The 18,333-nt window shown below is 52.6% G+C and overlaps 1 protein-coding gene across 2 annotated transcripts in view; it reads left to right on the top strand.

Moving 5' to 3' along the window:
• PAK6 (p21 (RAC1) activated kinase 6) overlaps positions 1 to 18,333 on the top strand; it is a 35,416-nt gene that overhangs the window by 807 nt on the left and 16,276 nt on the right. The window contains exons 1-3 of one of the 2 annotated variants that reach the window (XM_084775283.1): positions 31 to 258; positions 770 to 844; positions 12,091 to 12,212. The gene's annotated coding sequence lies outside the window, so the exon portion shown is untranslated. Of the gene's footprint in view, positions 1 to 30; positions 259 to 769; positions 845 to 12,090; positions 12,213 to 18,333 lie in introns of those variants that run through there. The other variant, XM_084775282.1, reaches the window with a different exon arrangement.

Genomic DNA, 18,333 nt, shown 5'->3' with positions numbered 1-18,333 from the left:
GAGAGAGAGGATGAGGGTGTGTCACAGTGTGTGCTCCCAGCCCAGATCTGAGGCCAGCCGCTGGTCAGCAGAGAGCTGGGGAGGAGGATTTGACAGCAGTTGATCCTGACTCACGCTGGGAGGGCTTGGTCCTGAATGCATGCTCGGGAGAAGGGAAACCTAACACATGGCCTGAGCAGACTGAGGAACAGCTGGCCTGCTCAGGCAGGCCCAAGCCCTTGCTGGGTCCACGGGACAGAGACATGGCCAGATGCCAAGGTAGGAAGTGGTCCTGAGGCCTGGCCAAGTGTAGGAGCTAAACTCATAAGGTGTGGGGCTGCAGGTCCGTTGTTCCCGCTTCCGGACAGCCCTGGGCACTCAGGGAACACCTTCCTTCCACGATCTTGTCACTCGCCCATGCAGAGCTGCTCAGCACCTATGTGTGTCCCCTGCTGAACTCCTAGACTCCTTCAGTGGGTAGGCTACAGTCTGGGGCTCAGCTGGAGTCGGGGTCACCCTGAAACCCCCTTCCCGGCATACCCAATGTATGTCAGGCAGAGGGGGGTAGGCCCCCTGCCTCCCTGACACCACCGGCAGGCTTTCAGGCACATTGGTGAGTAGCTACCGCTGCTGGCAGGCAGGTTGTGCCCACAGTGACAAGATGACACCAATGAGGGACCTTCCAGAGAAAAGAGGCTGAAAGGGAAAAATGACTGAGGTTTTTTTCTTTTTTCTTTCTTTCTTTCTTCTTTTTCTTCTTCTTCCCGCCCCCCCCCCTTTTCGCCTGAAGGTAGAAGCAGCTTCCTGGGCTTCAGACAAGCACCAGCCTGCAGTGGGAGAGGGTGAGGCCGGAAGGAGTGCCAAGGTAAGGTCTCGCGACTGTGGCAGCAGCTCTAGATTCTTGAGCTGGGGACAGGGTGTCCATACATTGAGGTCCCTCTTCACAAAGGCCAAAGAAGCTAACTCCATGTTCACACATAAGCTGTGAGGGTCTGCTTAGCAGCCTGGCCCCCTGCCCCCCTTCAGGTAACAGCTCTGTGGAAACCTGCTTGGGCCTCTGGGCTTGTTTCTGCAATCCCTGCTGTTTGCTTCCTGCTCCTGCCAGGCCAAGCCAGGCCAAGCCAGGGTCACCAAGACTCCTTCCAAGAAGCCCTCTCACCTGCCTCTCATGTAGTCATTCCACAAATATTTATGGTGCGTCCTCTGCCTACTGGCTTCCTGCCCCTTATGAATGCCCTTTCCCTGAACTTAACCTGGCTCTGAAAGTCAGCATGAGGCCAGAGGCAGGGAGCCTACGTGGGGGCACGCTAGTGCTACCCTTAGTCCTCACTAGGCTCTGAGCCTCTGCTCAGGAGTCTTAGCTGGTGGGCTCCGTCATGCCTCAGGAACTCAAGTTCATGCTCTGCAGACCAAGGCTAGCAGTCCAGCCCCTGGTGTGGGATGCCAAGGTCAGAGAAGTCTGCATTTCTTCTCCCATGGGTCTGTGTAGGGGGGCGGGGTCCAGGGAGGAGTGTCTTTCCTTAAGTTTGTTCTAATGGAAACTGTGTTCCCAGGGTGGGCTTGGGGGCCTAGTTAAGATTGAGGTTCGGGCCTGGTGTGGTGGCGCATGCCTTTAATCCCAGCACTCAGGAGGCAGAGGCAGGCAGATCGCTGTGAGTTTGAGGCCAGCCTGGTCTACAAAGTGAGTCCAGGACAGCCAAGGCTAACACAGAGAGACCCTGTTTCAAAAAACCAAAAAAAGAAAAAAGAAAAAAAGAAAAATTGAGGTTCGGCCTTTGGGCCAAGAAGGATCTCCCTCTGTGGGCAGTTTTACCCACATTTTTTTTTCTGGTGGTAAGCCGGGAACTCTAACAATGGCACCAGAGGAGTTGGCACCAGAAGCAAACTCTTCTAGAAGTATTTGACTTGGGTGGAAACTCTGAGCCCCTGCAGGGCATATAGGAACTGCAGAACCTTCCTGGTGACCCCTCCCCCTACGACATACACTGACTGAGTGTGTGCGTTTGGCATTTGCCGGGCACAGGGAAGGTGCAGGCTGGTGGGGCTCCAGCATATTCTGCGTACCGTTCCTCAGGATGGCCAACCCTAGCCGCTGTTCTGGGAGAGAGAGAGTACACAGGCTTCACCATCTGGCTCCAGAATGAGGAAAATGACCTGGCTGTGAAAGGGCTTCTTGCTTCCCTCCAGAAGGTGACTCTTAACCTTGGGAGGTTCCAGGTCTGCAGAGCTGAGCAGAAGCCAGAACCCAGCTGGGGACAGAGTGGCAGAAGCTAGAGAGTACCCAAGCAGACAGTGGTCCCTTGGGGAGGCTGCTGGCTTGGAGGAAGCCTCAGGTAGAAGCCAGGCCACTGGGATATAGGAAGGCTGCAGGGGGCTTACGAGGGCTAAATAAAGCCTCTGGGCTGGTTTCTGACCATATCTGTCCCTGTGGAGATTCTTGGCACAGAGGACTGGCAGAGCCAGTCAAGGAATAGGCCAAACTACTAGAAGATGATATTGCTTACCCACACGGCCCAGAGGTACCTCCAAGGCAGCGGGGCTCCTTTGCAGAAGGCAGAAAGGGCTCCTGGGAAACCTGTGGCTGAAGACCCAGTGGGTGACAAGGTAGTTAAGGGCAGTAGTGGGGCCCTGCAAACCTCATTGTCAGGCATTTTGTAGCCAGCCCTGGAGGGAGGCGGCTTGGGGGGAAAAATTCATTTTTGTGAGTTTCCTGGTAGAACTGGGCTAGCTAGCAGCTTGGGCCATGGCATAGGAAGTGGAAATGTCTTAGGCAAGGCTGGCTTTTCTGTGTGTATGAGCTACGTGCACGACCCGGGAAGCTGTTTCCCCCACCAAACATGTACACCCTCAACTTCTATTATGACTTAGACTCTGGAGCCCAGAAGGGATAAGCTGAGAATGAGACCAATGAGATGAAGGAGGCCATGCCTTTTCTGGTGGCTCAGTCTGTTGTGTGGTACTACAATGTTAGTATGTACAGCTTAGTAGCTCACACACAACAGAGCTTTATTTGTATCACGGTTCCAGAGGCCAGGAAGTCCAAGGTCAGGCTACTGATAACAGTTCCTTCTGAGGTCTAGAGTTCAGGGTCCTGAGGATTTGGGGGGCGGGGCTGTGGCCATGCAAGTGATGAAGAGGTGAAGTGAACGCCCGGGACCGCTCCCCTCTGGGCCCGATGTCTTTTTCTCACAGTGGTGGCTGTAGTTCTTGAAGAACTGTGTCCTCTCCATCCGAAACACAAAGTTTGGAATGCTGCATGCAGACAGAACCACCCTGATGAAAGACTTGGGGATGCCTAACCCTAGAACCTTTTAAAAACCTTTCCTACAAGATGGTTATCTGTCCAAGTAATTTAGGAAAGATAACCCCCACCCACCCACCCACCAGGGCTCTGATTTCACCTAGAAACAAAGACAAACCCAGGGCATGACATTCTTTTGCTAAGTTGGGAGAGATCATGTAGTCCCCCTCTCTGGACAAGAGGCCACAGGACTTCATCCCCAGCCAATGAGCACTCACGCTGGTCAGTAATGTCTATAAGAGCTCCTTATGGCATTGTTGCAGTACAGAGAGCCAGGTATTTGCAGAGGGATGCTGATGAGCACTTTTGGACAATCGGGACTTCTCTGGGGCACCGATTCTGCTAACACCCTGTGTAATCAGACAGGACTGTCCTGGGGATGCTCTGCTTGTGTCTGATTCCTAGGTCCCCAGACCTCTGGTTAAGGAGGGCGCATCATAGCTGGGTCCTTCTTCCTCACTTCAGGCTGCCCAGAGTGTGGAAAGGGCTTCCCTGAGTGCTCAGAGAAATAAGGGCAGAAACCCCAGGTCAGCCATGCATCGATTGTTCTGGCCTCTAATTTCAGTGCAGGTGTAGCAGGGGCCCAGCCTACTGTCCCCTAGGGCAAATAGCAACAAACCAGTCACCTTGCTCAAGGCTTCCTGCATGACACCGAGGGACTCCCAAAAGCTACAGCATCAGCAGAGTTAAAACTGGGAGGACTGGTTCTGTGGTTTGGTTTCCTAGCCTGGAGCACCTCCTGGTCCATTTTCTCTCCTTCAGCTTCCAGTGAGGCATCCTGTGGACTTGTACAAGAAGGTGCTGGAGTAGAGGGAGCTAGGGGACCAGTTAGACCACAGCAGTCCAGCCAGAGTACAAGTCGCCAAGGGAAGGACCAGCTATCCACAAACACGCTGGCCCTCTTAGATGCTGTGGCACCCTCAGGACAAAGGAGGTTCTCTGACAATGGTTAATCCGGCTGTCACTGATTTATAGAGGAAACCAGGCCTGGGGAGAAAAGGTGGGTCCTGAGGTCACCCAGCTAACTTGACCCTGCCTCCCTGGACCAGCAGCAGGCAAGAATGGCTGGTAATTGATGGTTTTGAGAGAGGTGGTTTGGCCTGACAGTGGGAGGCTGGGCAGGTCCCTAGGCCTCCTCTTCTGTGCATGCTGTTCTCACAGGGGCCTGCGCTGTCAGCTCACCATGCCTTCTGCTCAGCATGGGGGCCTCAGTCTGGCCTGTGTTTATTAATCTAGTATTCCCCCCACAAGGACAGACATCATTCCTGGGCACTGCGCTAGGCCACTGGCCAAGAAACAGATCTAACTCGTTTGTCAGTGGATTGACTCAAGCCCCCTGTGTCCTAGGTAGTAGCCCAGGCTGTGAAAGCCTTAGGCCAGCAAGGAGCCATGATAAGAGATTCTGGAAATGAGAGAATATGGGCAGAGGGGAGAGCGGCATCCGGGGAGGGTTATCTCAGATCATCTTTTCACCAACACATATTTTCCTTTCTAGCAATGAGTGTGTATATGTGTCTGTCTGTCTGTATCTCTGTGCATTATATTATATGCTGGTGTGCTCCATGAGGAGGCCAGAAGTTGATATCACTGTCTTCTTCAATTACTTCTCTATATTATTATTATTAAGGAATTTAGTTTTGTCTATGTACGTGGATGCCACATGTGTGCACAGGCCAGAAAAGAGTGGTGAGTCCTCCAGAGCTGGACATACATGCAGGTGTGAGCCACCTGCTATGGGTACTGGGAACTGAACTTGGGTCCTCTGGAAGTGCAGAAAGAACGCTTAAGTGCTGAGCCATCTCTCCACTGCCCTTTTTTTTTTTTTTTTTTTTTTTTTTTTTTTGAGATAAGGTCTCTCACTGAATCTGGTGCTCCTTATTTCAGCTAGATTACCTGGCCAGTGAGCCCTGGGCGTCTGTCTGGGCTGGGCTTATCCCAAGAGCTGGGGACACGCTCTGTGCTGGCCTTTCATGTGGGTTTTAGCAGGGAAGAGGGATGGATTCCAGTTCTTCTACTTACTTACACAGGAAGTACTTTGCCCACTGGGGCTGCGCCATCTTGTTAGCCCACCCCCACCCCCCACAAGGAAGGGATATAAGTGTGTAGCCATCACCTCAGAGGCAGGTCCCAGGAAGAGGAGGAGGATGGTCCCATGTCAGCAGATCTGAGACAGGCAGAAAGACTTTAGGGTGGAACTTGCTGGGAGAAGATGGTGTGTCCAATGTCCAGAGAGGAGAGGTGAAGTAGAAATGTTAGCCTCCCCCCACACACACCCCACCCCCTGCCCCCCCCCCCGGGAGATATGGAGCCAGCCTCATGGCAGTTAGGGCCAAAAAGGGTGACGTGCAGGACTCTACATAGCATGTAAGAACAATGCTAGCAATCACCGAATCCACCAGCTGAGCAGGGGCACAGGTATGGGTGTGGCAATGAGGTGACCAGGACCCACCCTGAGAGTGGTCACAGGAATGTTCCAGTAAGAAAACAGCAGCTTTGCCCAGTATGTGCCAGAGGGCTGGAAAAGGAAATACCCAGAGAGAACAGACAGTCAGGCAGAGACCAGCTAAGTGGCCGTGAAACAAGTCATGCCTTCAAATATCAGCCCTGTGGTCAGAGCTCCCTAGAGGCCACATAGCCCAGACCCTATGGCTTTCATGCAACCACACCTAAGTATGGTCTTCTATCCAAAGAATTGGGGTAGTACTTAGAGGGCCAACATCTTACTTTAGTCCTCATCTGGCCAGGCACAGGTCTCCCCCCACCCCTATCCAATCACCATCTGTCGATCCCTGAAAGTCAGACCCAAGGGTGCCACAGTCACAGCCCTGTCCCAGCTTCAGACCTGGGGCAGCAGCTGCAGGTTCAGCAGAGAAAAATAAAGATAATGAAGGGGTTCCATTCAAGGGGGGCTTTTAGCTGTTCGTTCAGCCTGTAACCGTAGCAGCCAGAGGGCTGAAATGCCAGCAAAAGACATTTGGATGGAACTTTGGCGCCCATTAATAGTAGAGCCTGCAAAGCAGCCATAGCAAAAAGATATTAAATGAATTCATCATGTGTCTAAAAACGAGTGACCTTAGTGCAGAGATGGCTTTGTTTCCCCAGGCCTTCCCAGGATGCCTCAGCTTATAGTTCATACACCCGGGAAGGGTGCCACAGTCTGCAGAGAGGCCAGTGTTCCTGAATGGCTCATCTCAGGTTACCAGGCCCCTTGGGAAGATCTGGCTAGTTGAACACCCACTGACAGCTTTTGTCTGGAGGGCAATCTAGAAAGGGTTAGAATTTGAGAAAAAGTAGTCAGAGAGAGAGAGACTGTTGTGGGTGAGGCTGTTTCCCTCTGCTGAGGCCAGTATGCCTTGTCCCATCAGCAAACGGATGGGTGGTCCCATCAGATGTGTACCTATGGACTTTCCCCCAATGCCAACTGGACCCTAGGCAGGGCTGGGTTCTTTTATAGACTGCGAAGTAGACAGGCCTGTTGAATTGGTTGAGTAGCTGGCAGTTTATCTTCTGGAAGAATCCTGGATTCTGCTCTTTGGCATACCACATGGGCTTGACTGCTCTTTAGGGAAGATATGTGAATACTGTGTGCACACGCACACACGTGCGTGTGTGTGTGTGTGTGGTTTTTAGTCTCCTTGTTCTTTCATTGGCTACTTAGATGCAAGCAGCTGTTTGGGGCTTTCATCCTATTTGGAGGTACTAGACTCACTTCATCATCTTCCCAAGGGAACAGAGCAAAGTTTCCCTGTTATCCACATCAAGAAACCAAGGGTGAGGTCATCATGTTGAGCATCCAGACAGAGCAAAGGGCTCCAGTCCTGCAGGAATCCATGGTTTCTACAGCTAGACTCTGCCTGCCTCCTCCTGCAGGAGGACCCAAGGGTCTGACAAAGAAAGCTCCCCCAACTCATGCTGCCAGGCCCTTAGGCGCTCTTGCTCCATCAGCAAATGCATGGATGGGCTGTCATGGAAAGGGCACTAGTGCAGAGCCAATCCCAGAGCAGAAAGAGACACGTGTGGGGCATCCTAGAAGAGACAGGTGGAAACAGATAGTCTCCAAAGAGCGCCTGCTTCCAGGGAGCAGGTACCCAGTCTCCACAGGACCTGTCCTGCTGCCTGCTGTGTGCAGATGTGTCAATGCCCCCCCTCCTCAGTCATCTCTAGGCACTCATGTCCATTCTGGCCTGTGATGGACAGCTAGCTAGAGGCAGGGTCTGCAGTCAAGGTGTTGACTCATGACTAGTGAGACCTTGTACTTGGTTCCTGGGAGGGGATGCAAACCACCCTTGCCTTGCACATATGGGGGTTCTTGTGTTCTATTCAGAGTTAGGGTAGAGATACCCCACGCACTAACTCACCCTTCCTGCATAGTGGTCTAAGTTGGTCCCTTCCCGCTGCCAGCTGTTCGGACTGTCCTTGGCCTCAGGGGCTTCTGAGCACCAGAGTTAATGAGTTAAGAGAAGCTTGTGTCATACACATGTGGCTTCTCCACTCAGTAACTGGCTTAGGCAGCTGTCTGCTGTGCACCTTACACACAACACTGTTTCTTGTGGTTCTGGGAGCTCAGAAGTCCAGTGTTAAGATGCTGGGAGATTTGATGTTCAGTGAAGGCCCCTTTTTCCAGTGTACAAATGGTTGTCTTTTCATAATAACACCAGATGGCTAGAGACTGGGGCCTCCTGTATAGGACGCTAATCCCCACTCATGACACATTATGGGCTTTTTTAGGGTAAAAGCTTGTGATCTGTCAGCCACAACAAGCTAGGTTCACTCACGTCACTGATAATGCCAACAAAAGAAGGGGGTCCAGTGACCCCCCCAAGTCCATCTTTAGGAGTACTGACAGGTTTGGTTTTAAATAGAGGGCAGGAGAAGTGTGTAACTAACTAGTCCTAGCCAGGGTGTGTTTCTGCACACTAGTAGCCCATCTCGGTCTCAGCAATGTCCTGCTAGGTGGGCAGATAGGTTGTCAGATCTGTATGAAGTCCCTCCTTGGGAGGCAAATTCTGGCTGGCACCCGGACTTCCTCTTGCCCCTTTCCTTAGAAAGGAATTCAAGCAGAAAGTCATGGATCTTGGTGGTCCACTACCCCCTAGACTGATAGCTGGGAGGGAAGGACACACGTGTTTCTCTTTAGCGTGCTTTCCTCCTAGACAGGAGAGTTTCCTTTGGTGGTGGTGGTTTTGTTTTCGGAGACAGAGTTTCTCTTTGTATCCCTGGCTATCCTGGAACTCACTATGCAGACCAGGCTGTCCTCGAACTCACAGAGATCTGCCTCCTTCTGCCTCCAGAGGGCTGGCTGGGGTTAACCACCAGGGTAATTACAAGGGGCCTTCAGGTGCTCGGCACCTCTAAAACTGCTGCCTCTTAAAAACCTTCTCACATGGGTAAGTGTATGTGTGGGCGGGGAGGACCCATCTGCAGGAATGACAAGTCCTGCCTTAGCCACCCTGTGCCTCAGGTTCGTCACCTGCAAAGTAATAATAACAGTGCTTTCACCCAGGGTTATCGCGCAGAGTGAAAAGTGTACGCTCAGAGCTACGCTCGGGGCTCCGCCCACAGGAAGCATTCGGTAATTGGCAGGTGTGATTACTAGTGTTGCTTAGGAGGGCAGAGGCATCGAGAGATAGGATGTTAGCAAGATCTGGGTTCCTAGGAAGCTTTTCAAGTTCTGAACAGAAAGGTGCCGGGAAGGATAATGTGTTTGTATTTCTAAACCGCAAGTTGATCCATATCTTTCCTCTTTGGCCCTAACCTGGGCTCTCAGCCCTGGCTTCTGCTGCCTGGTCCAATGTTACAACAGGCCCGACAGCCACTGGCTGAGAGAGAACTGGGTAGTGTTCACCCCACCCCATGTGGCACCTTGAGGCACTTGAAGATGGTGCTGGCTGACTGGCCAGTATTGTAAGAGCTTCTTCTCTGGGTGTTACCTGTGCTTTCTCCTGCCCGATGTGTGGATGTGTAGACAGCAGTACATAAACTCCTTCCGCTATGCCACGCATGGAGCCTCCTCAGGGGAGTGTGTGTCTGGTGTCCCATGGTCTTGCCTGCACAATGGGGACAAGAGGCCTAGAGTGAGGTGTGTGCACACTGGAGGCAACGCAGTCCTTCATCTGTTGCTAGGACTCTCCACACTGTGGTCCCACTCTCTCCTCTGAGGAGTGCAGAGAAGAGGGAGAGAGACACAAATAGGCATCAGCCTCTCAATCTACCCCACACATCTCAGGCATCCCGACCTGCGGGCCATCTCCAACCCACTTTGCGTAGAAGCATCCAGAAATGTAGAAACATCAGATCAGAGCCCTGAGAGGTCCCTAAGGGAAATGCTGTACTCACGGTGGGAACTTTTCTTTAGCAAATCTTACTGATAGAGGCTTTGGTTGACGTTATCAATGAAGGGGTCATTATTTCCTTGACCCATCTTGTGTGGAAGCCCGTGCCCTTCTTGAGGCCCCAGGCTTCAGGCCCCAGTTCAGCTTCCAAGGCTGGAGGGAGAACCCAGGGTTTTCTAAGCCCATTCCCTGTAAGGAAAGGATGAGATTTGGCTGATAACTACCCTGGGATAGATAAACCTTGATTCAAACCGAATTCAATACCAGTCGATTTCTAATAATGTTCTAAAATGTTCATATTTTATTGTAGCTCAACAGTTCAAAATTCATGTTTGGGGTCATAGTTTTGGCATATAAAGGTATTTTATTAAAAGACAGTACTTCACATGTGTACTTGTGGATCAGTGAAAAGTAATTTAAGGTGTTGATTCAAGATTCAATGCTACACCTCACTCAGTTTTGGGCTGTAGTTCATTTCAAACACACAACAAGCAGTCTTCTTCCCTCCACACAGCACAAAACCTTCTTCCTAGAAGCCAACATCAGGCAAGTGCCTAGGCGCTGAGGTGACTGATCTGTGGAGAAGCCACATGTGCATCCCTTCAGGGGACTCGGGCAGCTTCCTGGCTGGGCACAGAAGTCAGGGTTTTGCTTGTCCGGCGGAAATAGAATCCACTTAGGAAAGAGAGAGGAAGAGGAGACAGCAAAGAGCAAAGAGGCACGAGATGTACATATATGTGTTGGGTGGGGGGCCGGGAGAACTTGTGATCAGCTGCCGAAGCCTCTACACCCTGCCCCCTCGCTCCGCAGCACACAGGACTGGCACCATGCCTTCTCCAGGACAGCTGAGGGCATGGAGGTCTATGTAAGGTTATACAGAGCATAGACCTTTGTGGGGCTGGCACGTTGCTGTGGATCACCTTTATGCTCCTCAGTGGGAGCCCTAGACTAAACTGTAGGCAGGCTACCCAATCCCCAACGCAGATGCCTTATTCAGAAACCGCGTCCATAGGGCTAAAGAATCAATGAACAAAAAGAGGTGGCAAACATGATGTCGATTAAAAACTAAAGTTTGAGATACCCAGCAATGATGACAAAAGAAACATTCCTGTACTGTGTCCAGAATTCCCTGTCTGTGACACCAGCAGTCACCTAGCACCCCCCTCCCCATTTGACAGCCCCCCATTTGGGTTCCAGATGTCATATGTTTTTCAGCCAGAATCCTCTTAGCACACTGCAAGTACAGTTCTCTCCTAGGGATCAAGTAGAGGATGGTAACGGTCTTTCCACTCCTTGTTCGGGGAGGAGACAGACAGGTGGACAGTGCTCCTCTCCCAAACCTGGAAGAGGGCCTCTGCGGCGACTTCATCGTTTGTTTCTATGTGCCAAGCTGCTGGAAGTGATCTCTCCCCAAAAGTCCCTTTCCTATCATCTTAAAGCTGCATAAAGTTCTCAGGGCTAAGCCAAGGCGACAAAGAAATTGGCATCTCTTTCTATCCTCCTCTCCTGGCTGCACAGAGGCCACCCCAGGACAGTCTCAGTGCAGCGCAGGAACTTGTCCAGACTCGGCAAACAAGCCAAGGTGCCCGGTTTCAGGACTCCTGATCAGGCTCTGAGAGATGTACGAGTGGGCACAGGTCTTGGAGAGTGGGCCCGGGGCTCCAAAGCAGACACCTGCGAGCAAATTAACGAGTTGATTGCTCAACAGCCACCCAGTAGATAATCCAAATCCTGGATTGGCATCGCGGGGAGGTCGCCGCTGCCAGGCCGTGGTCACCGGGGCTGGGGCTGAGCTGCTGGAGGAAGGCTGTGGGCAGGGAGCCTCCCCTTAGGCTGACCCCGGAGCCCCCGCGCCCCTAGCGGTCTCTCCGGAGCTCCCGCGCTCTCAGCGTCTCACCTGAAGCCACACCCTGCAGCCCAACTCCTCGCCAGGTGAAGCGGGCGTCGCACAGACGTGCCGCGCGGCCCCTCCTTGCCGTGCCGGCGCCCAAGGTCCCTCCCGCAGAGGGCGGGCCCGGTTCCCGCGGGCCTCTCGGGGCTCTCCGCGGCTTCCCGCTCGGCAGGTGGGTGCCCCGGGCGCCGCGGCGGGCGGGGGATCCTCGGGACCCGAACAGGGACTACTCCCTAGGGGACAGGCTGGTCTTTCTCACACGGCCCCTCCCCCCGGGTTCCCAGTCGCCGAAGTTTACGGCTGCCCTGCTGCGGGACTCTTAGGTCCCCTAGGCCCTTGGGTGCCGGCACGCTGGCTCGGCGACACACCTCGGCGTGAGCGCCGCACGGGACTGAGCGAGCGGGGGACTCGGGCGACCACGGAAGCGGCGCTGCGCCCCCTTCCCCCACCTTTTCCAGCCCCAAGGTCTGCGGCTCAGCAGGCACCCGAGTTCGCTCTGTCGCTAGGCGGGCGGGGTGCGGTTCCCAACGTCCTGGACTCCAGCCAGTCGCAGAATCTGCGGGGACACTTAATTACATTGATCACAGTGTTCTTCTTCCTAGGCCGGCAGGAGGACTGGCTTTGAAAGATCCTGGGATCTTCCCTCCCCTTCATGCTCTAGAGAGCTGACCGCAGAAGGTTGAAAGGAGAGAAGAGAAGGCCACAGGAGGTGAGTGAGGGGGCCTCCTGCTCCAGTCCTTCCTAGGAGGTAGGTTGGGAAGGACTGTGGGAGAGCCAGGGGCCCTCCCGAGCTGGATTCCTCCAGGTACTGTTAGACAGTGGCAGAGGCCCAGTGGAGGTGACATTTCTCAACCCATAGAATGTGCCAGGTAAGTCATTTGCAACCTCTTCCAGCACATGGTAGGCCAGCAGGGCTTCAAATGGCCCGCCCAGTCTTGGGCCCAGCCTCTGATGTCAGCAGGTTTGATAAGCGGCTGAATAAGGCAGCATCACACAGCCCAGGCTCACAGACTGCATGCAAGAGGCCCCCAGGCAAGAAAGAAGGTAGCAAAGCTAAATTTGTGCTGAGCAGGGCAGGAAGTCTGGCTTTTCCCACACTCAGAGAGTAGCTTGCTATGTGGGGTCTGCTGCCCGGATCACCAGGGGCTAAGGCACAAGATTTCCTGGGATGCTGGTTATAGTCTCTGTTATCTTGACATATTCTAATGCTTTTTAGGTTCTTTGGACTTTTTCTATGCGAAGGTGGGGAGGGGGTCCCCAGTCCATGCCTGCTTATCTTGCACTGCTGTATGTCGGACAGGGGGCTGAGAACACAGCCTTTGGAACCAAATGGTGGTGGGTTCAGGCCCCCCACTTTGCTGTAGAGTCCTTAGGCAAGTTGTTTTACTTAATTCTCTAAAAAAAAAAAATGCAGGGTTCAGTGTAAAGCAATGATGATAAAGGGGTCCTCACTGGAAAGTAGAAATTGAAACTGGAATAGTTAATATTCAACAGCCCAGGAGGCCACCTCACCAGCCTTCAGCTAAAAGGGTTTAAGCTACCTGGAGCTGGAGACTTTGGAGAACAGAACTCTCCACTCAGCAAGGGTTTTAAAATTTTATTTTATTTTATTTTATTTATTTGAGGGTGTTAGAGCGAAATAACAGGTATAAAACCAAGGCAGTGGGAGGGTCCAAGGAAGGTAAGTAACAGGAGACCCTAAGCCACCATCTCTGGCGTGGAGAAGGGACCATTTCTGACGCAGCTTCACAGACAGGAGCAGCAGCAACGTGCATTCTCACATGTTCATGGCCTGACCTGAGCGTACTGCTTACCTTGGGTGCTTCTGGGACACCGGGAGCCTTGGGCTTGTGGCTTCTGTGCCCATCTCTGCTCTAAGCAGCTGTGTGCTAGGGCAGGCTGTTTGGCATCGTCTCTGGGCACGCCTCATGCCAAAGGAGCTCGGAGTCAGTGGGACTTTGAAGCCCAGCTTTCCATGTACCATTGAGGAGAGCAGCTTTTCTAGAATCCTCCCTCCTCCATCTGTCACACAGAGCCCAGAAGAGCTGCCCAAACTACTTCATGCAAGAATCAAAAGCATCTAGGACCATATCTGGCAAATGGTGGGCATTATACATGCCTGTAATCCCAGCAATTGGAGGGCAGAGGCAGGGGGAATCTCTGTGTGTGCAAGGCCAGCCTGGTCTACAGAGTGAGCTCCAGGACAGCCAGGACTATGTAGAGAGACTCTGTCTTAAAAAATAAAAAATGAAAAGGCCCAGCCAGGCAGGTTCCGTCTACCTCACAGTGGTTTTGTGAGCATCAAGCAAGGAGGAAAATAAAACATATCTGGAAAGTTGAGGGCTATAGAAATACAAAGCAGTCTTGTCATTGGGGACCCCACTGAGATTCTTCTGGAAAGGTCCTGAGGACCAGGGGCTTCTTCATGAAGTCAGTTGAAATCTGACAGGAAGAAGGGCCCTGGCCTGAGGCACCCTGAAGGAGTGTCATTCTCCATCCTTCGAGTTAGCACCCAGGCCAGCCCAGTGCTGTGTACCAGAAGCAGGATGGGAAAAGACTGGGATTCTAGATGTAGCACACAGAGGTCAGAGGGCGGGGCTGGTGTACGCAGCCGCTGGACCACAGCACTGTTAGAACGGTCTGGAAGCAGGCCCAGACAAGGCCCAAGTCAATATTGACTGTCCTCAGCTGGCTAGCCTGCTCTTCGGCCTCTCATTCAGCAGAAGTGTTGACAGAAGCTACCGAATGAGCCTCGTCATTATATCTCTCTCCTGGGATTCTCTGGGGCCTGTGAGTGTGGAAATCATTCGAGGGCTTAGACCTGCGTCATCTCTCCGGGTCACGCAAGTGGCCTAACAGAAGCTCTGTGTCCCTCTCAGCTTTCGGGGGTCTTCTACACCTCATCAACGTGGCCCTAGACAGCTCCACAAAGCCAGCAAACCACAGAGCGAAGGGCTGTGGCTCCTGTGTGGTTTGGGAAATCAGGATAGAAAGCAAGCGAAGTAGCACCTCTTCTGACTCTCAGGGTACCTTAAGAGAAACAAACAGGGCTGGAGAGATGGCTCAGAGGTTAAGGGCACTGGCTGCTCCTCCAGAGGTCCTGAGGTCAATTCCCAGCAACCACATGGTGGCTCACAATCATCTATAATGAGATCTGGTGCCCTCTTCTGGCCTGCAGGTGTATGTGCAGCCAGAGCACTGTATACATAATAATAAAGAAATCTTTAAAAAAAAAAAAAAAAGAAACAAACAGCAGGCCTGGCCCCTATTGGGGGCTGAGCAATGAGGGGGCCACACAGGCCTTGGACTGGGACAGGAGCTTCCTCTTGCAGAACATATTTAGGCAGAATGCAGCCAGCCTTCTCTTGGGAATGCCCTGGGGACAGAAATCCAGGTAGAAGCAGAAGGGCAGAGCAGAGGCTCCATGGAGTGGGCATCTTTCTCTAGGGGGACAGGCTAACCCATAGCAGCATCTGCTTGGGAAAAAAGCAAGCTTACCTTTCCCAAAAGTCAAGTCTTGTTTACCAAGGTGTGCAGGGCCAGGAGTGGAGATGGTACATAATAAATGATATAGTCTGATAGTTAGGCCAACTCCAGAGAGCTAAGGCTGAGAAAAAGCTTCCTGTCCAATGAGACAACTGAGACCAGTTTTCCTCAATTGTGAGGACCACTGTTCCTCCTAGAGGGCTGAGAGACGACCCAAGGTGAGTCTTAAGGAAGCACGAAGGGACCAGAATCCGTTACGAGGCCACGTTGGGCTTCACTAGTGGCAATAATGGTACATTTCTAAGCTCTGAACAATCCAGGAAGGTCGCCTCTGTCTTGCAGTATGATTTTGAAGTAGGCCATTGCTCAAGCACTCTTGGGAAATAGTACTTGGATGGGATGGGGTCCTGTTGACTGACCGTAGCCAAGCTTGCATCGGGGTCTAGGACAGACACTTTCTTTCCTCGCTGCTATACTTGGGCAAGCAATTTAGTTTTTGTGGCCATCTCATTCTTCAACCCCCATGATGAAGAGTAAACAGTGTGCCCCGCCCCAGACCTGTGGATAGGGTTCATGAATGTGACCTGCTTGACCTGGAGCCTGGAGCTTCAACTGGACTCTCCCTGAGGAGTTCTTATTAAAAATCACCCTAACAGCCCCTTGAGTAAGAACAGACTGATGCTCTCCTTCGCTGTGCCTCAAGAAGCTAGCCAAGGGGAATGAGTTTCTTCTCTTGTCAGCAACAGAGGCAAAGGCTGAGACCCAAAGATTAGGTCAAGGCCACAGGTTCCAAGGCTCCTGCCGAGCTTTAGGGCCCTAGACCCGAGCTCTGATAAACATGCCCCGAGTCTTCCTGTGAGGGGGCTGGGACCTTACTCCCCCACTGTGTCACTGGCACCTAAGCTGGGTGTCCTTCACTGTTCCCTGAACCAGATTCCCAGAAAAGTCAGGGATCCCATCAGCATCAGTCCAGTATCCCAGAACTCCCTTGTGTGAGTAAGTTAATCTAACCTAATCTGGTTCCCTCCCCAGGAGCTGCCCACCCCTCTCCATGCACCCCCCCCCCCCCCCCGCCAACCTGTAGGCCATTCTCTGAATCCCTTTAGCAATTCCTGAAAGGCATTTAAGGTGAGGAACTGTTAAGTTATCCAAAGCCAGGGGTGGCAGGATAAGGTGGGTGACCACACTGGATACTCACTCCTGGTGAAAAGCAGGGGTAGGAGAATAAGCGAACTGACGCAAGAGAGGACCCAAAGGTGCATCCCAAATAGCAGAGCACAGCTGTTAACAGTTGTACACGCTAACAACTCTGCTATAAAGCTTGTCAGTCTTGGGCCTCTATAGCTCTGGCCTGGATTTGCGAAGGGCTGTCATGGCAGGCCAGTTGTCTTCTGTCCTCCCCGAGCAGCTACCCTCTCATCCTCCAAGTGGGTGCCTGAACAGTTTTTCCTTGTCCCTATGGAATGGTGGCACCAGACATGGAACCCTGCCCACTGTCCTGTGAGCCAAGTCTATGGTTGCCTCCCTCCCCAGAGGCTTTGTTTTTTCATATATACCAGACCCTGGTCATCACAGACCCTAGTGCAACCTTTACAAAAAAGATGTGACCAGCCCTTACAGAGTATAAGACATACTGGTTCCATATAAGGTGAGGTCAGTCTACAAGTCAGGCTAGCCCGGCTTACCTGGGCTCAGACAAGCCCAAGCTCAGGTGGCAGGAGAAGGCCCTGTCCTTCCCACTTTACACTTCTGTGAGTTTTCATTAAGCCATTAACTGACCCTGTTCCCTGCTGGTGACGACTTCCAAGAAGACCACTAGCAGAGCATTGATCACAGTGCATAGGTGGGCATAGGGACAGCACTGATCACAGTGCATAGGTGGGCATAGGTACAGCATTGATCACAGTGCATAGGTGGGCATAGGTACAGCATTGATCACAGTGCATAGGTGGGCATAGGGACAGCATTGATCACAGTGCATAGGTGGGCATAGGGACAACACAGATCACAGTGCACAGGTGGGCATAGGGACAGCATTGATCACAGTGCATAGGTGGGCATAGGTACAGCATTGATCACAGTGCATAGGTGGGCATAGGGACAGCACAGATCACAGTGCACAGGTGGGCATAGGGACAGCATTGATCACAGTGCATAGGTGGGCATAGGGACAGCACAGATCACAGTGCACAGGTGGGCATAGGGACAGCACAGATCACAGTGCACAGGTGGGCATAGGGACAGCATTGATCACAGAGCACAGGTGGGCATAGGGACAGCACAGATCACAGTGCACAGGTGGGCATAGGGACAGCACAGATCACAGTGCACAGGTGGGCATAGGGACAGCATTGATCACAGTGCATAGGTGGGCATAGGGACAGCATTGATCACAGTGCACAGGTGGGCATAGGGACAGCATTGATCACAATGCACAGGTGGGCATAGGGACAGCACAGATCACAGTGCATAGGTGGGCATAGGGACAGCATTGATCACAGTGCACAGGTGGGCATAGGGACAGCACAGATCACAGTGCACAGGTGGGCATAGGGACAGCATTGATCACAGAGCACAGGTGGGCATAGGGACAGCACAGATCACAGTGCACAGGTGGGCATAGGGACAGCATTGATCACAGTGCACAGGTGGGCATAGGGACAGCACAGATCACAGTGCACAGGTGGGCATAGGGACAGCATTGATCACAGTGCACAGGTGGGCATAGGGACAGCACAGATCACAGAGCACAGGTGGGCATAGGGACAGCACAGATCACAGTGCATAGATGGGCATAGGACAGCACAGATCACAGTGCACAGGTGGGCATAGGGACAGCACTGATCACAGTGCACAGGTGGGCATAGGGACAGCATTGATCACAGTGCACAGGTGGGCATAGGGACAGCATTGATCACAGTGCATAGGTGGGCATAGGGACAGCATTGATCACAGAACACAGGTGGGCATAGGGACAGCACAGATCACAGTGCACAGGTGGGCATAGGGACAGCACAGATCACAGTGCACAGGTGGGCATAGGGACAACATAGATCACAGTGCATAGGTGGGCATAGGGACAGCACAGATCATAGGGCATAGGTGGACATAGGGACAGCATTGATTACAGTGCATAGGTGGGCATAGGGACAGCACAGCCCATAAGGCACAGGTGGACATAGGGATGGTACAGCTCACAGTGCACAGGTAGACATAGGGATGGTACAGCTCACACGGCACAGGTGGGCATAGGGACAGCACAGGGCCCATGGAATCTGATCTGGGTTTAGTCCCCACCCTCAGCCCACAGGCGTACACAGTCATTTCCTGTTGCTGTGAGCCTC

Source organism: Acomys minous (genome assembly GCF_964271855.1).
Source record: "Acomys minous genome assembly, chromosome: 3".
NCBI lineage: Eukaryota > Metazoa > Chordata > Mammalia > Rodentia > Muridae > Acomys > Acomys minous.
Note: the sequence above shows the minus strand (reverse complement) of the source record. Positions and strands in the feature narration are given on the sequence as shown.